The 20,318-nt window shown below is 39.4% G+C and overlaps 1 protein-coding gene, 1 non-coding gene and 1 pseudogene across 4 annotated transcripts in view; 2 read left to right on the top strand and 1 right to left on the bottom strand.

Moving 5' to 3' along the window:
• Window positions 1–993, top strand: part of LOC102479817 (membrane-spanning 4-domains subfamily A member 12-like) — a 21,078-nt gene extending 20,085 nt beyond the window's left edge. For all 3 annotated transcript variants that reach the window (XM_006163818.2, XM_006163819.1, XM_006163817.1), the window contains exon 7: window positions 868–993. The gene's annotated coding sequence lies outside the window, so the exon portion shown is untranslated. The remainder of the gene's footprint in view (window positions 1–867) is intronic.
• Window positions 994–6,820: 5,827 nt separating this feature from the next.
• LOC102478988 (mortality factor 4-like protein 1 pseudogene) lies at window positions 6,821–7,818 on the bottom strand (annotated as a pseudogene).
• A 3,339-nt stretch (window positions 7,819–11,157) lies between these two features.
• On the top strand, window positions 11,158–11,320 carry LOC114005182 (U1 spliceosomal RNA). The gene has a single exon (XR_003547065.1). It is a non-coding gene; the product is annotated as a U1 spliceosomal RNA (small nuclear RNA).
• The last annotated feature ends 8,998 nt before the right edge of the window (window positions 11,321–20,318 follow it).

Here is a 20,318-nt window from a genome sequence, read left to right as displayed (position 1 = left end):
CCTCTGTTCTCCTGATGGGATCTTGGGCATGCACACACACTGCCCAGTATAATCTTTAAGCCACCAGGTCCGGGACTCGAACTGTGGTCAACTACGTGGGAGTCCAGTGACATAGCCATTATGCTAACCACTGGTCCCGAAAAGCAGATGTATTCTTTCTTAGGATTTATATATATTTATATGTATATATATATATAAATGGTGAAAATGTTCCCATTAATTCCTTTCCAAATGACTACCAGAAATCCTGTTTCTGATGCAAACGTCCTCTCCTATCAGCTTTTCAGATATGACTCATATGTCCAGAAGAACACAAAAGAAGTATGGGGTTTCTCAGAGTCCAAGTAAGAGTTTTTTGGGGTTTTGTTTTGTTTTGTTTTGTTTGAGAGAGAGAGATTTTTTGCTATGTGCATTCGCTGAGAGACAAAGAGTGAGAAATCACCCCCTCCCCCCAGGGGAGATGGCCACACCACAGTCCCTTCTCCTTCATTCTCCTCTCAGGATTTTGGGCTTGCATGTACACACACCCCATGTGAGTTTCAAGCTGCTGGGTCTGGGACACAGTTAGCCCTGTAGGAGCCCAGCTACATAACCATTACACCATCTGCTGATCCTAGTAAAAAGTATTCTTAATAAAGAATAAGTTAAAAAGAGTAGAAAGAGAATATGACAAGAGAAGCATTGTTTATGTGAATGGGTTGTAACCTTTCTCTGAGTCCCCGCATGCCTTGTCTCTGAAGCACCTGCAGATAAGAATAGGTATTTAACTGGGAAAAAAGTTGGGAAGCCATTTAGTAAAGTTCAATGACTTAGAATAAGACCTCTTTTAGAATGTATTAATGATAAATTTGCTAAAACTTATCTCAGGTCCGTGGCTCAATGGGATCTTTCTTACATATTAAAGAAACAATCATCATGACCAGTCCAGGAAGGAAAAGTTTATTGGTGAAGGAAGGACAGCATCATCGTTTTGTTCAAGAGGCTATTCTAGAAAACCCATTTTATTGGTGCTTGTGCCAATGTCTCTTTTTCCTCACTCTGTAAATAAAAATTAGAATGGATGACTCTATATTTTCTGAATGGGAGATGTTAAATATGTTTTTTTCAGTTTCGCTCTTATTGTCTTGAGATAAGGCATTATTTTGCTCAAGAAAACTTCCAGAGACAGGGAGAGGGTCTTCACATAAAATAAATAAAATGTAGGCAGGGAGGAAGGCAACCCTATAATGTTGATAGGATAGTATTTTAAATTCTGACTCAAGGAAATCGTTGTTTTGTTATTAATAGTAGAATTAGCATAAAGTATAAGCATCCTTTTAGCCTGATAGTCTTCTCAACAATACCTCTAAACATATTGAGCTCTAAATACATTATTTCTGAGTAATTTCTCCTCAATGAACTCTGCTGAAATTTGCATAACTTGCCATTAAGGAAAAGGCAATTATTCATATCTTTATCAAGTTGAGACTACATGAATTAATGCCTACTAAAATAACACCAAACTCTCTCTTAATGAAAACATGGCCAGAAGGTCCAATTCTCAAAAGTAATAGCATTCTTTTACCTAATGCTGTAACCACAAATAATGGTACTATGTAATTTTAACACAAATGAATTTGATGACTCATTTTGCTGGTATTATATTATTAGATCTATTAAATATATATTTTTATTAAATATTTTCTCTCTATATATTCCACTCCCAATTGTGTCTCCTCATGAATAACCATTTTATGTGCTTTAAGGTGTACAGATTTTTTTTGCTTTAAGCCATTTTAATTATTTTTTCTTTTTTATGGGGAGGAGGAGGTTTGCTATAGGGTATGTGCACTTGCTGGAAAGAGAGAGAGGGAGAGAAAGTGAGAAATCATGCCTGGGGGCATGGCCACTCCACGAACCCTTCTCCACTTGCTGGTCCCAAGCCATTTTTTATTTTAAACTACTTTATATGAATAACATAGAAAAAGCTGTACATATTTAGCACATGCACCTCAGTGAGTTTTAGGATAAGTATACATAAAACTATCACCACTATCAAAACCGTAAATATATCACCTTCTTAACTTTTCTCCCACCCCCTCCATGTTTATTGCCCTTTGGTTTTTGTTTTGGAAATAACATTTAACATAAGTCTACCCTCTTTGCAATTTGAAATATACCATACAGTACTGTTAGCTATACTGTTGTTAGATATTGTACTGCAGTGTACAGTATCTCTAGAACTTGTTTATTTTGCATACTTGAAACGTTGTACCCTTTAGCCAACGTGTTCCCATTTCTCCCTCCTCTCAGCCCCCGACAATCACCATTCTACCCCTGCTTATAAGAGTTTGATTTTAAATTCCCTATAGTAAAATCATGCAGTACTTTTCTGGTTTATTTCACTTAACATAATACCCTTTTTGTCCATACATCTTGTCACAAGTGACAGGATTTCTTTATTTTCTTTTTTTAAAGAATTATTTAATTTTATTATTATTATAATTATTATAGTTTGCTATGGGCCACGTGCACCCACCAGAGAGAGAGAAAGCCACTGAGTCCCAGACTTGAACTGCAGTCGGCCATGCAGGAGTCCAGCGCCTCAACCACCATGCCACCTGCTGACTTCATTTTCTGAGGATACACATACACACACATATTCATGCACACACACACACACACACATGCACACACACACACACACACAAAACTTTATTTAATCATCCATTGGGGACTTTTGTTTCCATATATGGTTGTTAAGAATAACGTGACAATGAACATGGAAATACAGATACTGCTCTTTAAGATCCAAATTTCAATTCCTTCGATATACACCCAGAAATGACATTGCCGGGTTCTATTTTTAACTTTTCAAGGACCCTCCCCCAAACTGTTTTCCGTAACTACACAGATTTAGATTTCCACTAACAGTGTACTATGGTTCCCTTTTCCCCACATCTTCATCACCACTTATCTTCCATTTTTCTATTAATAATAGCTATCGAAACAGATGTGAGGTGATATCTCACTGTGGTTTTGACTTACATGTCACTGATGATTAGTTATCTTAGTTCTCACATTGCTAGTAGAAATACTTGAGCTTTGGGATTTTATAAAGAAGACAGAAGTGTATTTACAAGCTCACAATTCTGGTGGCTAGAAAGTCCAAAGTCCCAGGCTTTATAGCATGGCTGATGGAAGCAAAGATGGCAGGCACATTTAAAGAGAGAGTGAGGTCCTGACTAATCTCTTTTTCATAATAACCAACTCTGGAGAGAACTAACTCTTTCTCAAATGAGCTGAAAATTATTGAGTTTCACAAGACATCATTAATCTATTCCTGACACTCTTGCCTCCATGAAGCAACCATCATGAATCAGTCATCATTTAATAGGCCTCACCTTGGGACACCACAAAGGATTTAAGTCTTCATGTAACACCTGTATAATATGATGCTATCAAAATCCATCACATGAATTTCTGTTGAACATATTCAAGCTATACCATTCCACCCCTGGCCCTCCAAATTTATGTACTTCCAGTTGTCATCCCAATGGTCTCAAAAGTCTTATTGGTTCCAGCAATAACTCCAAAGTCCAGTCTCATTTGTAACTCAAGACAAACTCCTTCCTGCCTATGAAGTCAAAACAAATTACATACTCTCAAAATACAATTGCAAGGGACCAGCAGTTAGCGTAATGGCTATGTCGCTGGACTCCCATGTAGTCGACCATGGTTCGAGTCCCGGACCTGGTGGCTTAAACTCACACAGGGCATGTGTGCATGTGTGCCCAAGATCCCAAGAGGAGAATGGAGGAGAAGGGATTGCGGCATAGCCATCCCCCCTGGGGGGTGATTTCTCACTTTCTGTCTCCCTGTCTCTCTGTCTGTCTAGCAAGCACATGCGCCCTATAGCAAAAAAGAAAAAAAAAAAAAAAACTCTCAAAAAAGATAAAATACAATTGCAGTGAACCAGCAGGTGGCATGGTAGTTGAGGTGCTGGACTCCTACATAGCTGACTACAGTTTGAGTCCCAGACCAGATGACTTTCTCTCTCCCTCTATCTGGTGAGTACATGTCCCTGATAGCAAATTTTAAAATAGTGATAACAATAAATAAAATTAAATAATTATTTTTAAAAATTCAATTGTAGATCACTGTAGGGTAGAAATTAACATATTACTGGGAAGAAAAAATAATAGGCCCCAGCAAGTCTGAAAAACATGTAGACAGACGTTCAACCTTTGAATTCCATGTGCTACATCCTGGACCCACAGAGGATGTTGGAACCCCAAAGCATCAGGCAACCTTGACGTTGCTGGACTCAGTTCATGTTTCAGCTCTTCCCAGTTGGAATTTCATACCTATAATTCTTCCAGACCAATGCTATGTGCTGATGACTCCACAGTGTTTGGGTTTCCAGAACTATCCCATCTCTTCAGATCCACTGGACAAGTCCATATTGTGGGTACTCTCTGCTCTGATCCCACATTTTCATGTGACTTGTTCTAATGCAAGCCCTCTGCAGTGGCTCCACCCTCATAGCAGCACTCTATTAATTTCCAGGCTTTCTAATTCATTCTTTCTTCATTCTTTAAATTCTAGAGACTACTATGCCCTCATAGCTCTTGCATTTTTCCCATTGCCTGAGCTCCCAGATTGGCAGCTGCACCAAGGGTTGCTCTAATCATGACTGAAACAACCAGGCATATTAGAATATGATGAATTCCAGGCTACAAAAGGCAGTATACTCACCCTGGGTCCTTTCCTGGAAAGTATTTTGCACTCCCAGGTTGCTGAGCTTGTACTGAGAAGGGCAACGCCCTCCGAGCTTTTCTGTCATTGTCTTGACCATTTTTATCTGAATCCCTTCTATCACAGATAGTAATCTTTTTAGTAACCACTCTCTCCACCACACTTTCAGAGTTCTGTGTGAAACATGCTTTTTCGTTCTTTGCCACATGGCCCAGCTGTGGATTTTCCAAAATTTTCTGCTCTGATTCCTTTTAATTATCAACTCTACCCTTAAGTCATGTTGGTCCTCATTTTCCTATGGATTCTCCCCAGAATGGCCTTCACTGTCCATATGTCTATCAGCAATATGGTCACAGCCACTTGTGTTATCTCTAAAGAGCTCCAGTTCATCTCTAAACAGTTCTTCCATGTTTCTACCAAAATCTAGACTTTTCCTAGACTGCCCCTTGACACTTAAAATCCCTTCTCATCACCCAGTTCTAAAGTCATTTCCACATTTTCAGATATCTGTAGCAGCACACTCCTGTTCACTTTGCCAATTTCTTGGTCCATTCTTGTACTGCTAACAGAAATATTCAAGTTGAGTGATTTTATAAAGAAAATAGATATTGATAAAATCATGATTCTGGTGGCTGGAAAGTCTAAACTCCTGGACTTATGACATAGAGGATGGCAGGCATGTGCAGAGACAGAGGTCCTGTTAGACCTCTCTTTCATAATAGTGAGAACTCACTCCTCAGGAGAGCTAGAACTCACTGGATCTCGTGCAATATCATTAATCCATTCATACTGACTGCTTCCATGACACAATCACCATAAACCAATCAATGCCTTCTGGGCCAGGAGTCTCTATCCCTTTGTACCAGTCTGTGGCCTGTTGGGAACCGAGGGCCATGCAGCAGGAGATGAGCAGCAGGAGAGTGCACTAAGTTTCATCAATATTTATAGCCTCCCCCCTTCACTCACATTACTGCCTGAGCTCTGCCTCCTGTCAGATCAGCAGCAGCATTAGATGCCCACAAGAATCTGTGTTGTGAACTGAGCATGTGAGGGATCTGTAACAGGTTGTGCTCACTTATAAACCAGCCCTTGCAACTCCATCTGTAGAAAAGTCATCTTCCACAAAACCAATCACTGGTGCCAAAAAGATTGGAGATTGCTGTCCTAGACCTTACCCTGGGATACCATGAAGGAATTATGTTTTTACTTAATACTTTTATACTGCAGACGATACAATTAACTGCCAACACATGAATTTCTGGGGGCATAGTTAAACCATAGGAATTAGTAATGTTGAGCATATTGTCATATACCTGATTGTCATTTGTCTGATTTAAGAAAACGTCTAAATCAGGGACCACCGATGACATAATGGTTAGGTCACTAGTCTTCCACAGTTGACCACAGTTCAAGTCCTGGACCCAATGGCTTAAAGCACACCAGGGTCATGGGTATGCATGCCCAAAATCCTGAGAGGAGAATGGAGGAAAAGGGATTGTGGCATGGCCATCCCCTCTGGGAGGCGATTTCTCACTTTCTGTTTCTTTGTCTCTGTCTCTCTGGTGAGTGCATGCACCCTATAGTAAAAATCTCTCTTTTTTTTTGAAATTTAAAGAAAAAATTTATTGAAGATCTGAAAAACAATTCCTAAAAGATTGACTTCAGAAAACTGTAGCTACACAATGCATTGTGTCTGCCATGTTAAAACGTGCATTAGACACAAATACAAAACCATGAAACAAGCCACCATTCTTCAACAATTTGAGCGAAGATAATGCTTAATGGGTGTTCAGTTATATACACTGAATAGAACCTTTAGCACTAGGAATCAGAGCATTTTGTCATATAATATTAACATATAACATTGTCATATAACATTAACACATATTATAAAAGTATGTAGTGTCAAAGAAAAGGAAAAAGGAGCCGAACCCCTTCTATTTTCTCTGTTTAAAATCAAACAGAAACAAACATCAATTCTGTTGTACACTAACATCTTCAAAGTACATAGTTTGTACAAGAGAAGGACTAAGAACAAAAATGTGTTTACAGAGGTCTAAACAGAGGTGAGCGAGTGAGCCCCTCATACAGCTTTCCAATGGTACTCGGGGAGCCACTTCATAATCGCTGACACTAAACAAGGTTGCAGAATTCTTTGCCAGGTACTTTAGGAAATCGTGAAGATAATTCAGTAATAAAGCAAGGCTCTTCTCATCAAGAGGTGTATAGGCCAACATCACACCAATCCGTACAAATAATCTCAGTAGATGAGGTGCTCCATACACCTGGGACATGGGCGCATCAGGGTGATCTGCAAGGATCTCTGCATACTGTGGTCTCTTGAACTTATAGAGCAGCTGAGTGCCCAACATGACGTTGAAGTATTCTTTTATACCTGCCACAACTTCATTCACAGCATACTCGTTATTATCGGTGTTTCCTCAAGATTTCCTATAATTTGCATAATCCTCCAGAATGGAATTCACATTCTTCCTAGCAGGAAGATAAAAGAGCTGTTTTGGCCTGGTGATTAAGTCCCAGTGATCAACAAGCCATGGTTTTAGTTCTTCGGGAATCTTTAACTTCAACTTTGTTCATAAATGTTTCCTCATTTTCAACAGTAGGATTACCCTGGCCCTTTTCTTCCAAGGAGGTTGAGGCGTCTCACTGGTACTGCCGCCATCTCCATTCCCAGGTGTTTTCTGTTTGTTCTTTTTTGTTTTCACTTCAATATTTTTCTGTTGCAGACCAGATGTCTTCTTTCCTGGCACAGCCCGTCTCCTCTTGCCCTCTGCACACTGCTCCTGATTGGCTTTTTGAAGTTCTCACTGTTTCTGCAGATTGGTGTCCACATATCTGAGTGCTCTGCTCTCTGGAACCCATTCATCCCAATTTTTATTCCAACCACTGTAATGTATGAAATATTTCACTTGCTTATCCTTTATGGCAACTTTCACACACTTTGCTTCATAATGATGAGGTCCATGAAAGCACAGCACTCTTTCACCCTCCTGAAATTTAGGCTTTGGATCCTGCTTCAGCGTCATTTATAAGTGATTCACCGCCTCCTCTTTCTCCCACCACCCCCCGACTACTGCCCCCTACTCTCTACTCCACCCCAGTAAAAATCTCTCTTAAAAAAGAAAAAGAATGTCTAAATCAGAGTCTTTGTCCATTTTTTTTAATTTTTATTTATTTCAATTTTACCAGAGAGAGACAGACAGAGAGAAAGCAAGAGAAGGAAAGTGAGAAAGCAAGTCACCCGGTATGGAACCCAAACTGTGGTAGCCATATGGGAGTCCAGCGCCCTTAACCACCACTCCACCTGCCGGCCACTCTGCCCATTTTCAAATAGAGCTGTTTGTGTATTGGCTATTAAGTAGCATGTATCTATAATAAATTTTAGATATTAATTTCTTATTAGATATATGATTTGCAAATATAATATTTTCCCCAGTCTATCCATGTCTTTTCATTTAGTTAATTGTTTCCTTTGTAATGCAGAAGGTTTTTCATTTGCTGTAGTCCCACTTATTTAATTTTTGCTTTTGTAGCCTATCCTTTTGTGATCATATTCAAAAACTCACCTCTGAGATCAGTATCAAAGAACTTTTTCCCTATGTTTTTTTCTAGTAGTTTTTCAGGTTTCAGTACTTAAGATGTTAAACCTATTTTGAATTCCAATTTCATTCTTTTACATGTGAGTATCCAGTTTTACCAATACCATTTATTGTAGAAACTATCCTTCCCCCATTCTGTATTCTTGCCATCCTTGTTGAAAATTATTTGAGAGTATATGCATGGCTTTATTTCTGGAATCTCTGGGTTGTTTCTGTTCCATTGGTCTATGTATCTACTTTTTGCCAGTAGCGGATTGTTATAGCTTGGTAATATAATTTGAAATCAGGAAGGAATGCCTCCAGCTTTGTTTTCACTCAAAATTACTTTGTCTAGTTGGAGTCTTGTGGTTCCATGCAAGTTTTGGTATGGCTGTTTCTATTTCCAATGCCATTCGGATTGTGATAGAGATTAGATTGACTCTAAATATTGCTTTGGATATTAGGGACATTTCAGCAATATTAAGTTTTATACTCCATGAACATAATATATCTTTCTATTTATTTGTATCTAATACCTTTCATTAATATTTTATAGTTTTCGATGTGCAGCTCTTGAGCTTCCTTAGTTAAATTTATGTCTAAATATTTTATTCCTTTTCTCTACTAAACTTTATAAGTTTTTGGTATGTTATTTTCCTGGTTTCTTCAATTCTCTCTGTGTTCTCTTGTAGTTCATTACTCTTTTTTTTGTTTGAGAGATTTTTGCTATAGGACACATATACTCGCTAGAGAGACAGAGAGAAACAGTGAGACAGAAAGTGAGAAATTACTCCTCAGGGGAATGACCACGCTGCAATCCCTTCTTTTCCATTTCTCAGGATTTGGGGCACATAAGCACATGCACCTGGCATGAGTTTCAAACCACAAGGTCCAAGACTTGAACCACAGTTGGCCATGTGGGGATCCAGTGCCATAGCCATTACACTAACTGCTGGTCCCATGACCTAGATTTATCTTTTAATAAAATGGTTTTCCCAGCAATACCTACTAAACAATCTCTTGCCATTAATTTAGTTGTTATTTTATCAATATATTAAGTTTCTACATATATATCTTAGTAAATTATAGAGCAAGCCCACATATCTTCATTCTCCTTTTTTAAAGTTAATATTCATGGGCCTTCATTCCTTAAAATTTTTAAATTTACCAAGTTTCTCAAAAAATTTAAATTTTGTATAGTATTAATCATTTTGGAAGGAGACCAGCAGATGGTGTAATGGTTACATCACTGGACTCCCACATAGTCAACCACAGTTCAAGTCCCAGACCCGGTGGCTTAAAACTCATGTCAGGCACATGTGTGTGTGCTCAAAATCCCAAGAGGAAAATGGAAGAAAATTGTGTTGTAGCCATCTTCCCAGGGGGTCATTTCTTGCTTTCTATCTCTCTGGCGAGTGCAAGTGCCCTATAGCAAAGATTCCTCTCTAAAAATTAATAATAATAAAAAAATAATTTTGGAAGAATTGGCATCTTTATACCATTGAGTCAAAGCATCCAAGAGCATGGAATTCTCTCTCCATTCAGATCACCTTAATCATCTTCTACATCCATTATTAGAGTTTTAAAGTTTAAGTTTTTATATACACTTGGTTACATTAACCCCTGGATACTTTATAGTTTTTGTAACAATAAATGTGGTCTTATTCTTATTACATTTTGTAGTCTATTACTACCAGTGTAGAAAAATGATACTGGTTTTTATAGGTTAATTTTCAATCTGAAAGCCCAAATAACTATATATCTAGTTCTAAAAGTTTTTTAGCAAATACCACAGACTTTTCAAAATAAATGACAATACCGATCATATAATTTTACCATTTTATTTCCAAACCTTTCACTACTTCTTAATTCTTTTCTTTTCTCACTAGTCAGTTCGATGATAAATAAAAAAAGTAACAGTGGGGATCTTTGGTTTCTCTTATTGGCATAGATGTAAATGCCTCTCCCCCACCCCAACTCATATGATGAAATCTAATCCCTAATGTGATGAGATTTGGAGATGGGATCTTTTGGGCATGAGTAGGTTTCATGAGTGTGGAGCCCTCATGAATGGAATCAGTCCCCAAAGAGGTATCTCACTCTTTATCTACAAGTTGGCAGTCTGCAGCCTGGAAGGGGGCTTTCACCAGAACTCATTCACACTAACACCCAACCTCACAAGTGGGAGAAATAAATTCTGTTCTTTATAAGCCACCCAACCTACAGTACTTCTTTAAGTAGCCTGAACTAAGACACCAAAACATATCATATGTATTGTACAATAGGTTTAGTTTATAGTTTTCACCAAGATAAAGAACTTTTCTTTAGACTAAATATATCTGTTTTGGCAAGAATCTGAAGAACTCTATAAGAACCCATTAGGTCAAATTCATTGTCAAAAGTACACTTACCCTGGATTTAAAATGTAATATGTTAGCTCGAGCACCTGGGAATAACTTAGAAGCCTGTTTGTTACTAACTGGAGGTGGGTGCGCAGTTGTCATCTAACATAGAAGATCTTCCTTAACATATATTAGAAAGAGTCTAAAGATTCAGGGAAATGGGAACCCTAGAATTAATTTATTATTTATAATATATAATAACATATATGTCATTTGTATAACTCTAAGAAGTTTCAGAGGGCACTAAGGCATTAAGACGTACATCAATGACAGTATAGTGACATACTGAAGAGTGTTGTGGCTATCTTTTGTAAGCCAGAGATGACAGTCATGAAGCAACAGTGGAATTAAGTATCTAATTGATTAAAAACTATAGGATCCAGAATAGTAGAAGGCTGGTAATAACATTTAGCTATTGGATACTTACCTGGCAGGGGAGACACCATGATCACAAAGGTGGTTTTCCCAGGGCGAGGCTTATCCTTTGCACTCCAGATACACTGATCCTGAGATTTCCTTAAATGTGGGAAACTCGACTGCATAAATTGTGGTAGTGGGGGACTACGTTAGGGCTTTCTCCTATTAAAAAAAAAAAAAATACTCCATGAGAGCTGAGAACTAGTGCTTTCAGGGAATAAGAGAAATGAAAATTTCTGATGAGAATTCACCCTCCAGATCCCATCCTCAAGTGGAGAGGCAAACAGGGCAGGCCTTCAGAAGAAGACTGACTCCTCAATGGGAGCTGAGAATGAGTCCTTTCAGGAAATAAGAGAAATGATTTTCTGCTGAGAATTCACCCTCCAGACCCTACTCAAGTGTTGGAGCCCCCTGTACCCTTCTCTCTCTCTCTCTCTCTCTCTCTCTCTCTTTCTGTCTCTCTGTCTTTTCATTTTTTAAATTTTTCTTTTTTAAAATGATTAAGGTATTTTCTTGGCTCTCAGATCCTCCTTTATCTTGCTAATAAGCCCCATTCCCCCTCCTATTTAGGAGAGGCAAAAAGGACAGGCCTTCAGAAGACTGACTTCCAGGGCAGCTGAGAACTAGTGCTTTCACTTGGCACACTTGTGCACTGTTCGGTTTTCATTTCTTGTTTTTAAAATATAATCATTTTTTTCTCTTCTCTCTCTCTCTCTCTGTTTTCTTATCCTTTTTCTTTTACCTCACCACTTTGCTGCTCAGCCTCCACACACTGAGTGTCTAGACAGGTCTAAGTGAACCATAGTCAAACATCCGAATATTATTAGGGTCAACATATTCCTCAATTCCCACTGAATCTGCCACACAAAGCAGGAAAAAAAGAAAAAACCAGAACAGCAAACAGATCACCTCCTCCTGCACACCTCTGAATGCTGAGATTGAACTTCTAGAAATCAGGAAGAAATGAATAACCAATCAGATGACTAGAACACCTCAGAGGCACAAGAAATATGAGAAACCAAGAAAATATCTCTCCCCAAAGGAAAAGAATAACTCCTTTTCGTCCACAGATAGTACAATGGAACTTGTGGAAATGTCTGATAAAGAACTTAGAATATTCATAATGACAAAGCTAATAGAGGTTCGAGAGGAGAGACAACAAACTTCAAAAGAATCAGGAGAAAAGAGACAATTAGTTCCAGGAGGTGAGGAAGTTCTTGCATGATCTGAAAGAGGAGATACACATCATGAAAAGGAATCAAATGGAATTGTTAGAAATAAAGGCTATAATACAGGAAGTCAAAACCTCTCTTGAAAGTATTAAAAACAGACTAGATCATACAGAAGATCAAATCTCAGATGTAGAAGACAGAATCACTGGACTCGAAAAATCCACCACAAAGACTGAGGAAATACTGCCAAAAAATGAGAATAATATATGAGAAATACTAGATACCATTAAACGTCCAAACATCTGGATAATTGGTATCCCAGAAGGTAAAGAGACTAATAAGGGCATTTATAATCTATTCCATAAAATCCTGGAATCAAATTTTCTAAACATAGGCATTCAAAGATCCAGTCCCAAGAAATACAAAGGACCCCAAATAGAATCAACCCAAGAGATTTTCTCCAAGACACATTATTTTCAGATTGACCAAAACCACAGACAAAGACAAGATACTAAAACCTCGTAAAAGAGAAAAGGCAAGTTACCTACAATGGATATCCCATCAGGCTAACAGCAGACTGCTCATCGTAAACAATGCAAGCAAGGAAAGAATAGGAAACTATACTCAAAGTGTTGAGTGAAAAACAATTTCAACCAAGAATACTATATCCTGCAAGATTATCCTTCATATGGGAAGAGAAGCCAAGAACATTAACAGATAAACAAAACCTGAAAGAATTTAACAGCACCAGAGCAGTTCTCCGAGAAGTTCTAAAGGGAGTGCTATACCAGGAAGACTAAAGTCAGACACACAGAAATAAGAGTTCAAAAACAAGAAAATGGCCAGCTTAATGGTAGGGACAAGTCCAGAATTGAATGTTATCTTCCAGAATTTAAATGGAAAGATTGGACCACAACAGAAGATAAAGTACATGAACTTGAACTGGTGAAATAGAATTGTATGACTTTTGACTAAAACATTGCTAATCTTCTATGCTTTGTTTTCCAGATTTAAGGATTTTTGTCTTCCCTTGAGTTGTGGACAGGTCCATGTATCTAATATTTAAACAGAATCCTAACCTGTTTCCTGGCCTTAAGTCTTAAGCAAAGTTCCCTTAACTTTTTTTTTTTTTTTTTGAGAGGTTTTTGTTATAGGGCTCCTACACTTGCCAGGAGAGAGAGACAGAGAAAGACAGAGAGACAGAAAGTGAGAAATCACTCCACAGGGGGGATGACCACACTGCAATACCTTCTCCCCCATTCTCCTCTCAGGATCTTGGGCACACACACACATATGCATCCGGCGTAAGTCTAAGCCACCGGGTCCAGGACTCGAACTGTGGTCAACTACATGGGAGTCCAGCAACATAGCCGTTATGCCAACTGTTGGTCCCCTCTTAAGGTTTTTTGATTTTGGTTTATTAAAGCTAAAACTGCCTTTCTTGAAATTAAAAAAATATATATTAAAAATACCTATTTAATGACCACAATAAGCTATATAGCCTCAGCTAGGTGCTACTTTATAGTATGTTCATTCTACCCACAGAGTTTCATGCCTAAAGTCAGACACATATTCACAGATATGTTATATCAGCTAAACTTACTATTGAAAGTAGTTAGAGTAAGATATTTTGTGAATCAATAAGATGTGGGAAAAATATAAAATAGAATGGAAAGCAACTGCAGATACCAGAGACAGCATGGGAGGAGAGTGGGAAATGGCAGAGGGTGAGAAATGGAGGGGGGGGAATATATATATACATATATATGTATATATACATATATATACACATATATATGTATATATAAATATATATAAACAAGAAATGGAAAATTTGTTGATGATAAAGTATGATTAAGCCACTATACAGTGTATTCTGAATGAAAAATCACATTTTATATGCTGTGATGATGTTCAGTGAATTAATGTAAAATAAATAAATTAAGGGACCAGCAGTTAGCATAATGGCTATGTCACTGGACTCCTATGTAGTCGACCATGGTTCAAGTCCCGGACCCGGTGGCTTAAACTCACGCCAGGTGCGTGTGCGTGCATGCCCTCCCCAAGATCCCAAGAGAAGAATGGAGAAGGGATTGCGGAGTGGCCATCCTCCCTGGGGAATGATTTCTCGCTTTCTGTCTCTCTGTCTCCCTCTGTCTCTCTGGCAAGTGCACGTGCCCTATAGCAAAAACCTCTCCAAAAAATAATTAATTAATTAATTAATTAAAAAAAAATTTTAAAGTAATCATTTGTTCTTCCTAAAATGTCTGTTACTTCTCTTCTGAGCTACCTGTAGTCAGATCACTTACTTAGCAAATAGCACAAAGAATCTGCAAGTTGTTGACACCTTACTTCAACAGCTTCTCACAATACACAAGATAATTTCAAGAAGTTTGTGGAAAAATGAAATTGAAATACAAGTTTATTTTGGTACAAATATTTTTTAAATCTGTACATAGTTTTTTTCATACTATATACTTTTCATGAACTTTTGAAGATCTCTCATGAATTATCATTGCTTCGGTAACTACTCACCAGGAATAAGAATAGCCCTTCATCTCCTATGTTTATATATAGCATCAAAGAATGCAACAATATGCAGTCTAATTTACTCTCACTCACTCTAACGCATATGTACCTTATTTATATACATAACTTGATTCTGTTATTTGTTGTCTGTAGTTTTCTGTGTTACGATTTTTCCTTAAATTTTACTGCATTTTTTTTTCCCCATCACATGCTCTAACAATATCCACAGGGAAGAATGAAATCACAGGTCTCTTGTATTCAAGGAAAATGAGTTGGAGAATATGATTGGCTTTTACTGAAACTCAGATGGGTTTGAATAGCATTTTTGTTATATCTGTTCACATAATACTTTTAGTGGTATATTTTATTCACTATTAAAAGCTTTATCATGAGAATTAATTTGAAAGTATTTGATAATAAAATTGATGGATCGTGGAAAAAAAATACATTTAACTATTAGAGAAGATGGAGCTGAAAGTAGAATCCTCTCCCTCACATGTTCCCCAGATTCTTGTTAATACAAATTCATATAGTCTAAGAACTAAAAATCAGAGAAAAAAAAGAACAATTGGTAGGGGGACCAGCAGATGGCATAGTGGTTACATCACTGGACTCTTAACATGGCTGAGTACAGTTCGAGTCTTGGACCCAGTGACTTGAAAATCACATGACCAATTGCAGTCCGAGTCCTGGACCGAGTGGCTTGAAAATCACACCAGGCACTTGTTTCTGCAAGCCCAAATCCCACGAGGAGGATGGAGGAGGAAGTTGCAGTGTGGCCATCCTCCCTGGGGAGTGATTTCTCACTTTCCCTCTCACTGTCTCTCTCTTTCTCTCTCTCGTTCTCTCTCTGGCATGTGCACTGCCCAAAGGGAAAAACTTCTAAAATAAAATAAAATTAAATGGATAAGAGGTAGTTCCACATGTCACACTAGGATATTGTGCTGTGGTTATTTTTTCTGAATCTGGATCTACAAGTCTTGTCCATGTGCTGCTTCAGTTTAATAATAAAAATATATGTTTATATACTATTTATTGGCTATTAACTATGTGCCAGGTAAGTGCTTCTATTTTTTTTTTCTTTTCTTGGAAAATCATGCATTAGGGATGCTATCCCACTCCCAAAGGATTCTATATTAGCTAACTCTCTCGGTCCCGCATCAGGTCCCCAGGAAAACTAAGGATGTGCAAGATCTAAGGATATTTCTCATTAGACTATTAGGTTCCAGAGAAGGTTGTTGGATGTGCCCATCTTAGATTAGTCAGGTGCACTAGGTAGATCACATTCTCAGTAGTAAATCAGGTTGCTTAATAACCAAACCAGTTTATGGCTCTGTAACCCATCCATTATTCCTTCATTCCTTCTTTCCAGTGCCAGATATATTGTTGTACGTGGGCTAACAACCAACTGCCAGTGGCTAGAGGGGAAGGAGAGATGAATGATAAAGAAATCAGATGGGGTACCTGTCCTCCCTCATATAAATTACCATGTTGGAGGATTTCAAATGTTTGACTTAGTTAGAATAAAATAATTTAAAAGTAACTGATTTCAATAGTAGATTACATCTTTGCAACTGCCTTGGTCTTCAAAGTTCTGAGCAAAGCATATGAGATAACTGAGCGGGTGTTACCCCAGAATAACCTGAAGACCAAAGAAGCCAACTGTTCTTCCTGGAGTCGTGTCCAGTACATCTTGTAGAAGATTCTTGGTGGCAGGGAGCATCTGATTACCACGGGGCGTGTCTCGGTAGTTAGGGTTAAGGCCTCCACGTGATCAGTCTGCCCAAGAGCAAAGTCAAGCACAGCCTCTTCCCCTAGATGTGCCTGGTTCCAGGGACAGCCTGTGCTGCGGTGGCAGGAAGGATAGGGCAGCATCTCCGTGAGCCTTGTCCAAGGAGCCCCCCTACGCCTCACGTGTCTGCGGGTCTCCTGGGCAACACCACGCACAGCTGCTTAGCCACAACCTCAGCGTTGGAACCCCGCGAGTGGGGAGGGGGGCGGGGGAGTAGAGGCATGATCAAAGAAGGCATCTGCTGGTTTGGGCTCCCCTAGCTGCGAGGCCCCAAAGTGAGGGCGTTGCCATCAGGATCACGCCCCTCCAGCCGCGTGCTCAGGGCATGACATGAGTTAGGGAACCTTGGCGTAGTTGCCCCCAGGGCTCAGACCGGGTTAATCTGAGGTCAAGGGTTGACAGACCCGGATACCTAGGACTCCCTCGTCCTGGGTTCATCAACTGCTAGGAATGACTTACGGGTAATAGTAGCTGAGTAGAGACCATCCATGCTCATCCTACACATTTCAGCTCAATCCAGACGTCTGGGTGGCTTATCAGCCTGGGAGAATCTTCCATCACTTCAAGTAAGTAAATACCAGTGAGGCCGTTCGGCTCACGAGTTAAAGCACCTTTACAGACGAAGGCCTGCAGTTTTCAGGCCACCCAGTTTCAATTCCTGCTTGATATCACTGTTCGTTTTCTCTTTTCATCCTGTTTCAGATCACCATAGGATATCCTTTTGAGACAGGATGTCAGTAATTTTGTAAGATCACTGTTTAGCACCTTGAAATGTTTCTCCCAGAATCCCAAAAGTGAATTTTGTACCTTCATGTATCCTAGTTTTAAGTCATTCCGTCTCAGACATATCATCGATTTTTTTTCTTTTTTAGTTTATTTATTTATTCCATGAGCCAGAGAGACAAGGAGAGATAGTGAGAGAGAGAGAGAGAGAAACACAGTACCTTTCACAGAGATCCCATTCCTTTCCCATCAGCCACACAGGCAGCCCTGCATAATAGGCAAGTGTGTTCCCAGCATGTTCAGGGAGGTCTCTGGACATCATCCAAATCTGATGAAAGATTATCTGGATTTTCAGCTTGTTCTTTAGGCCAGTAGTAATCACACAATAATGGCTACATGTTTTGCAAACCTAATACATACTAGACACTTTCCTAATTTATTTATCTATTAATACTTTCATGAATGACAATAGTTTATACACTAAGACCTATCACCTCTAATAACATGAATTGAAAGCCTATCACCTCTGGTACCATGAATTGAGTTTCTTTATAAAAGAAAGTATGACCTACTGGTGGAACTGAAACTGATCAAAAATGGTAGCTTGAGGGCGTGATGGCTATGTCGCCGGACTCCCACGTAGTCGACCACAGTTCGAGTCCCAGACCCGGTGGTTTAAAACTCACGTTGGGTACGTGTGTGTGTGCCCAAAATCCCGAGAAGAGAATAGAGGAGAAGGGATTGCGGCGTGATCATCCCCCCTGGGGGGTGATTTCTCGCTTTCTGTCTCTCTGTCTGTCTGGTGAGCGCACACGCCCTATCGCAAAAACCTCTCCAAAAAAAAAGGAACTTCTAAAATAAAAATGGTAGCTTGAGAAAGTAAGCTAGAAAGGAAAACAGGGGACGCATCTCAACGTTCTTTATGTTTGCACACTATTCTGAAGCATGGCGGGAAGCCTCTGAAGAGATAAATGGAATTTGAAAGACTGCTCCCACTGAGATGTGAAGAATGGACTGAATGGCAGGGAAATGAAAGATAAGATCTTGGAGAAAGACCTGATAAGAGGTCTTTATGATAACCCAAGCAAAAACCCAAGTCCTCTGTCAACTCGGCCACTCACTTTTGTCTCCTATTTCTCCCCCAGCACTCACCTTTCAACAAAGTGATAAATTTGGGTTTTGGTTTCTCCATATTTTAATTGGGTAGTTTGGGTTGAGCTGGCTTTGAGGGAAGAAAAGTGAATGGGAGGGACCAGCAGTTGGCGTAATGGCTATGTCGCTGGACTCCCACGTAGTCGACTGCCGTTCGAGTCCCGGACCCAGTGGCTTAAACTCACACTGGGCGCATGTGCGTGGGTGCCCAAGATCCCAAGAGGAGAATGGAGGAGAAGGGATTGTGGCGTGGCCATCTTCCCTGGGGGGTGATTTCTCACTTTCTATCTCTCTGTTCTCTGTCTGTCTGGCAAGCGCACACGCCCTATAGCAAAAACCTCTCCAAAAAAAAAGCGAATGGGAGAATGTTGGAGCATATCCAAGTTTATCAATGTATCAGCTGGGCTTCTGGACATTATTTTAAATCCCCAGGAATGGACAAAGGCCAAGTTCAGAGATGGAGAGCTCACAGGGAGGGTTAGAGGAAAGCTGTCATGCAGTGAGCACATGAGAACCCCACAGGTTCATTTCTTGGCTATAAGACTTATATCAGTAAGACTAATTTTAAAAGATGTAGTGAAAGGTGACATGTGTGAAAATAGCATAATAGCACCAAGCAATGAATTAGTTGGCAAAAACTGTCAGATCCAACCTTCTCACAACTCTGGAAACTACCTGAACCTGAGAATGTTTCATCAGAAAACATAGCTGAATCTTATGGAGAGATTTTTGTGGCATTTTAATTTAATCCTAGACTTAATCCTCAGGTTATGAGTGACCTTAAAACAGCCTGTATTCCTGGTATAGGTACCTAGCAACTGAAGGAGAAAAACAAACACTGTCCTCAAATAATTATGGTGGTTTAATAGACCTTTGTACTGGTTCCATGGAGGGCCTGCTCAAAGAATGAAACTATCTCACATAACTTAGAACCATCTCAGTGTTAGCCCAGCCTCAGTGGCACAGGCAGTAAGGTTATTGAACTGCAGTGCTGGAAGCCACATGACTGACTATGGATTTGGATTCCAGTTCAATATGAAAACATATAGGGTATGTGCATGCCCAAGATTCTGAGGAGTTGGACGGCATAGGAAGGGGATTGCAGCATGAATGAAGACACACCATTGAGGATGTCTCTCTCACTCTCATGCACATACACTCTCTTATGCATAAAAATAAACTAAAAGAACAACTATCCCAATGCTCAGGTAGTTACCCTGGAGGGGTATATCAAAAACATGAAAAGGAAGCAAGCAGTTCCTGAGGCAATGGATAACAGCTGGGACAAATAATAGACTAACTGAAAAGCTTGGGAGAAAAGGTTAGGAAATGAGATGCTTGAGGTAATAAGAATTCTGAAAAGCTCCCACATATTTTAGCAAATCTAGAAGGCCACACACAAGCCCTGGGCTGAACATGTGCTCAAAAATAATATCTAGGCCAGGGACCAGCAGATGGCGTAATGGCTGCATCGCTGGACTCCCATGTAGTCGACTGTGGTTCGAGTCCCAGATACAGTGGCTTCAACTCATGCCAGGCACATGTGCGTGCGTGCCCAAGATCCTGAGAGGAGAATGGAGGAGAAGGGATTGCGGCATGGCCTTCCCCCCGAGAGATGATTTCTCGCTTTCTGTCTCTCTATCTCTCTCTTTCTGGCGAGCATACGTGCCCTATAGCAAAAAACCTCTCTAATTAACAATAATAATAATAATAATAATAATATCTAGTCTCTGTGCAAGCAGAAAGTAAAGAATAAGGAAAATGATCTTCAATTCCATCTTGGGTTGATTTTTAT

The sequence above is a fragment of the Tupaia chinensis genome, unplaced genomic scaffold (assembly GCF_000334495.1).
Source record: "Tupaia chinensis unplaced genomic scaffold, TupChi_1.0 Scaffold143204_1, whole genome shotgun sequence".
Classification (NCBI taxonomy): Eukaryota; Metazoa; Chordata; class Mammalia; order Scandentia; family Tupaiidae; genus Tupaia; species Tupaia belangeri.
This window is presented reverse-complemented; position numbering and strand designations above follow the sequence as displayed.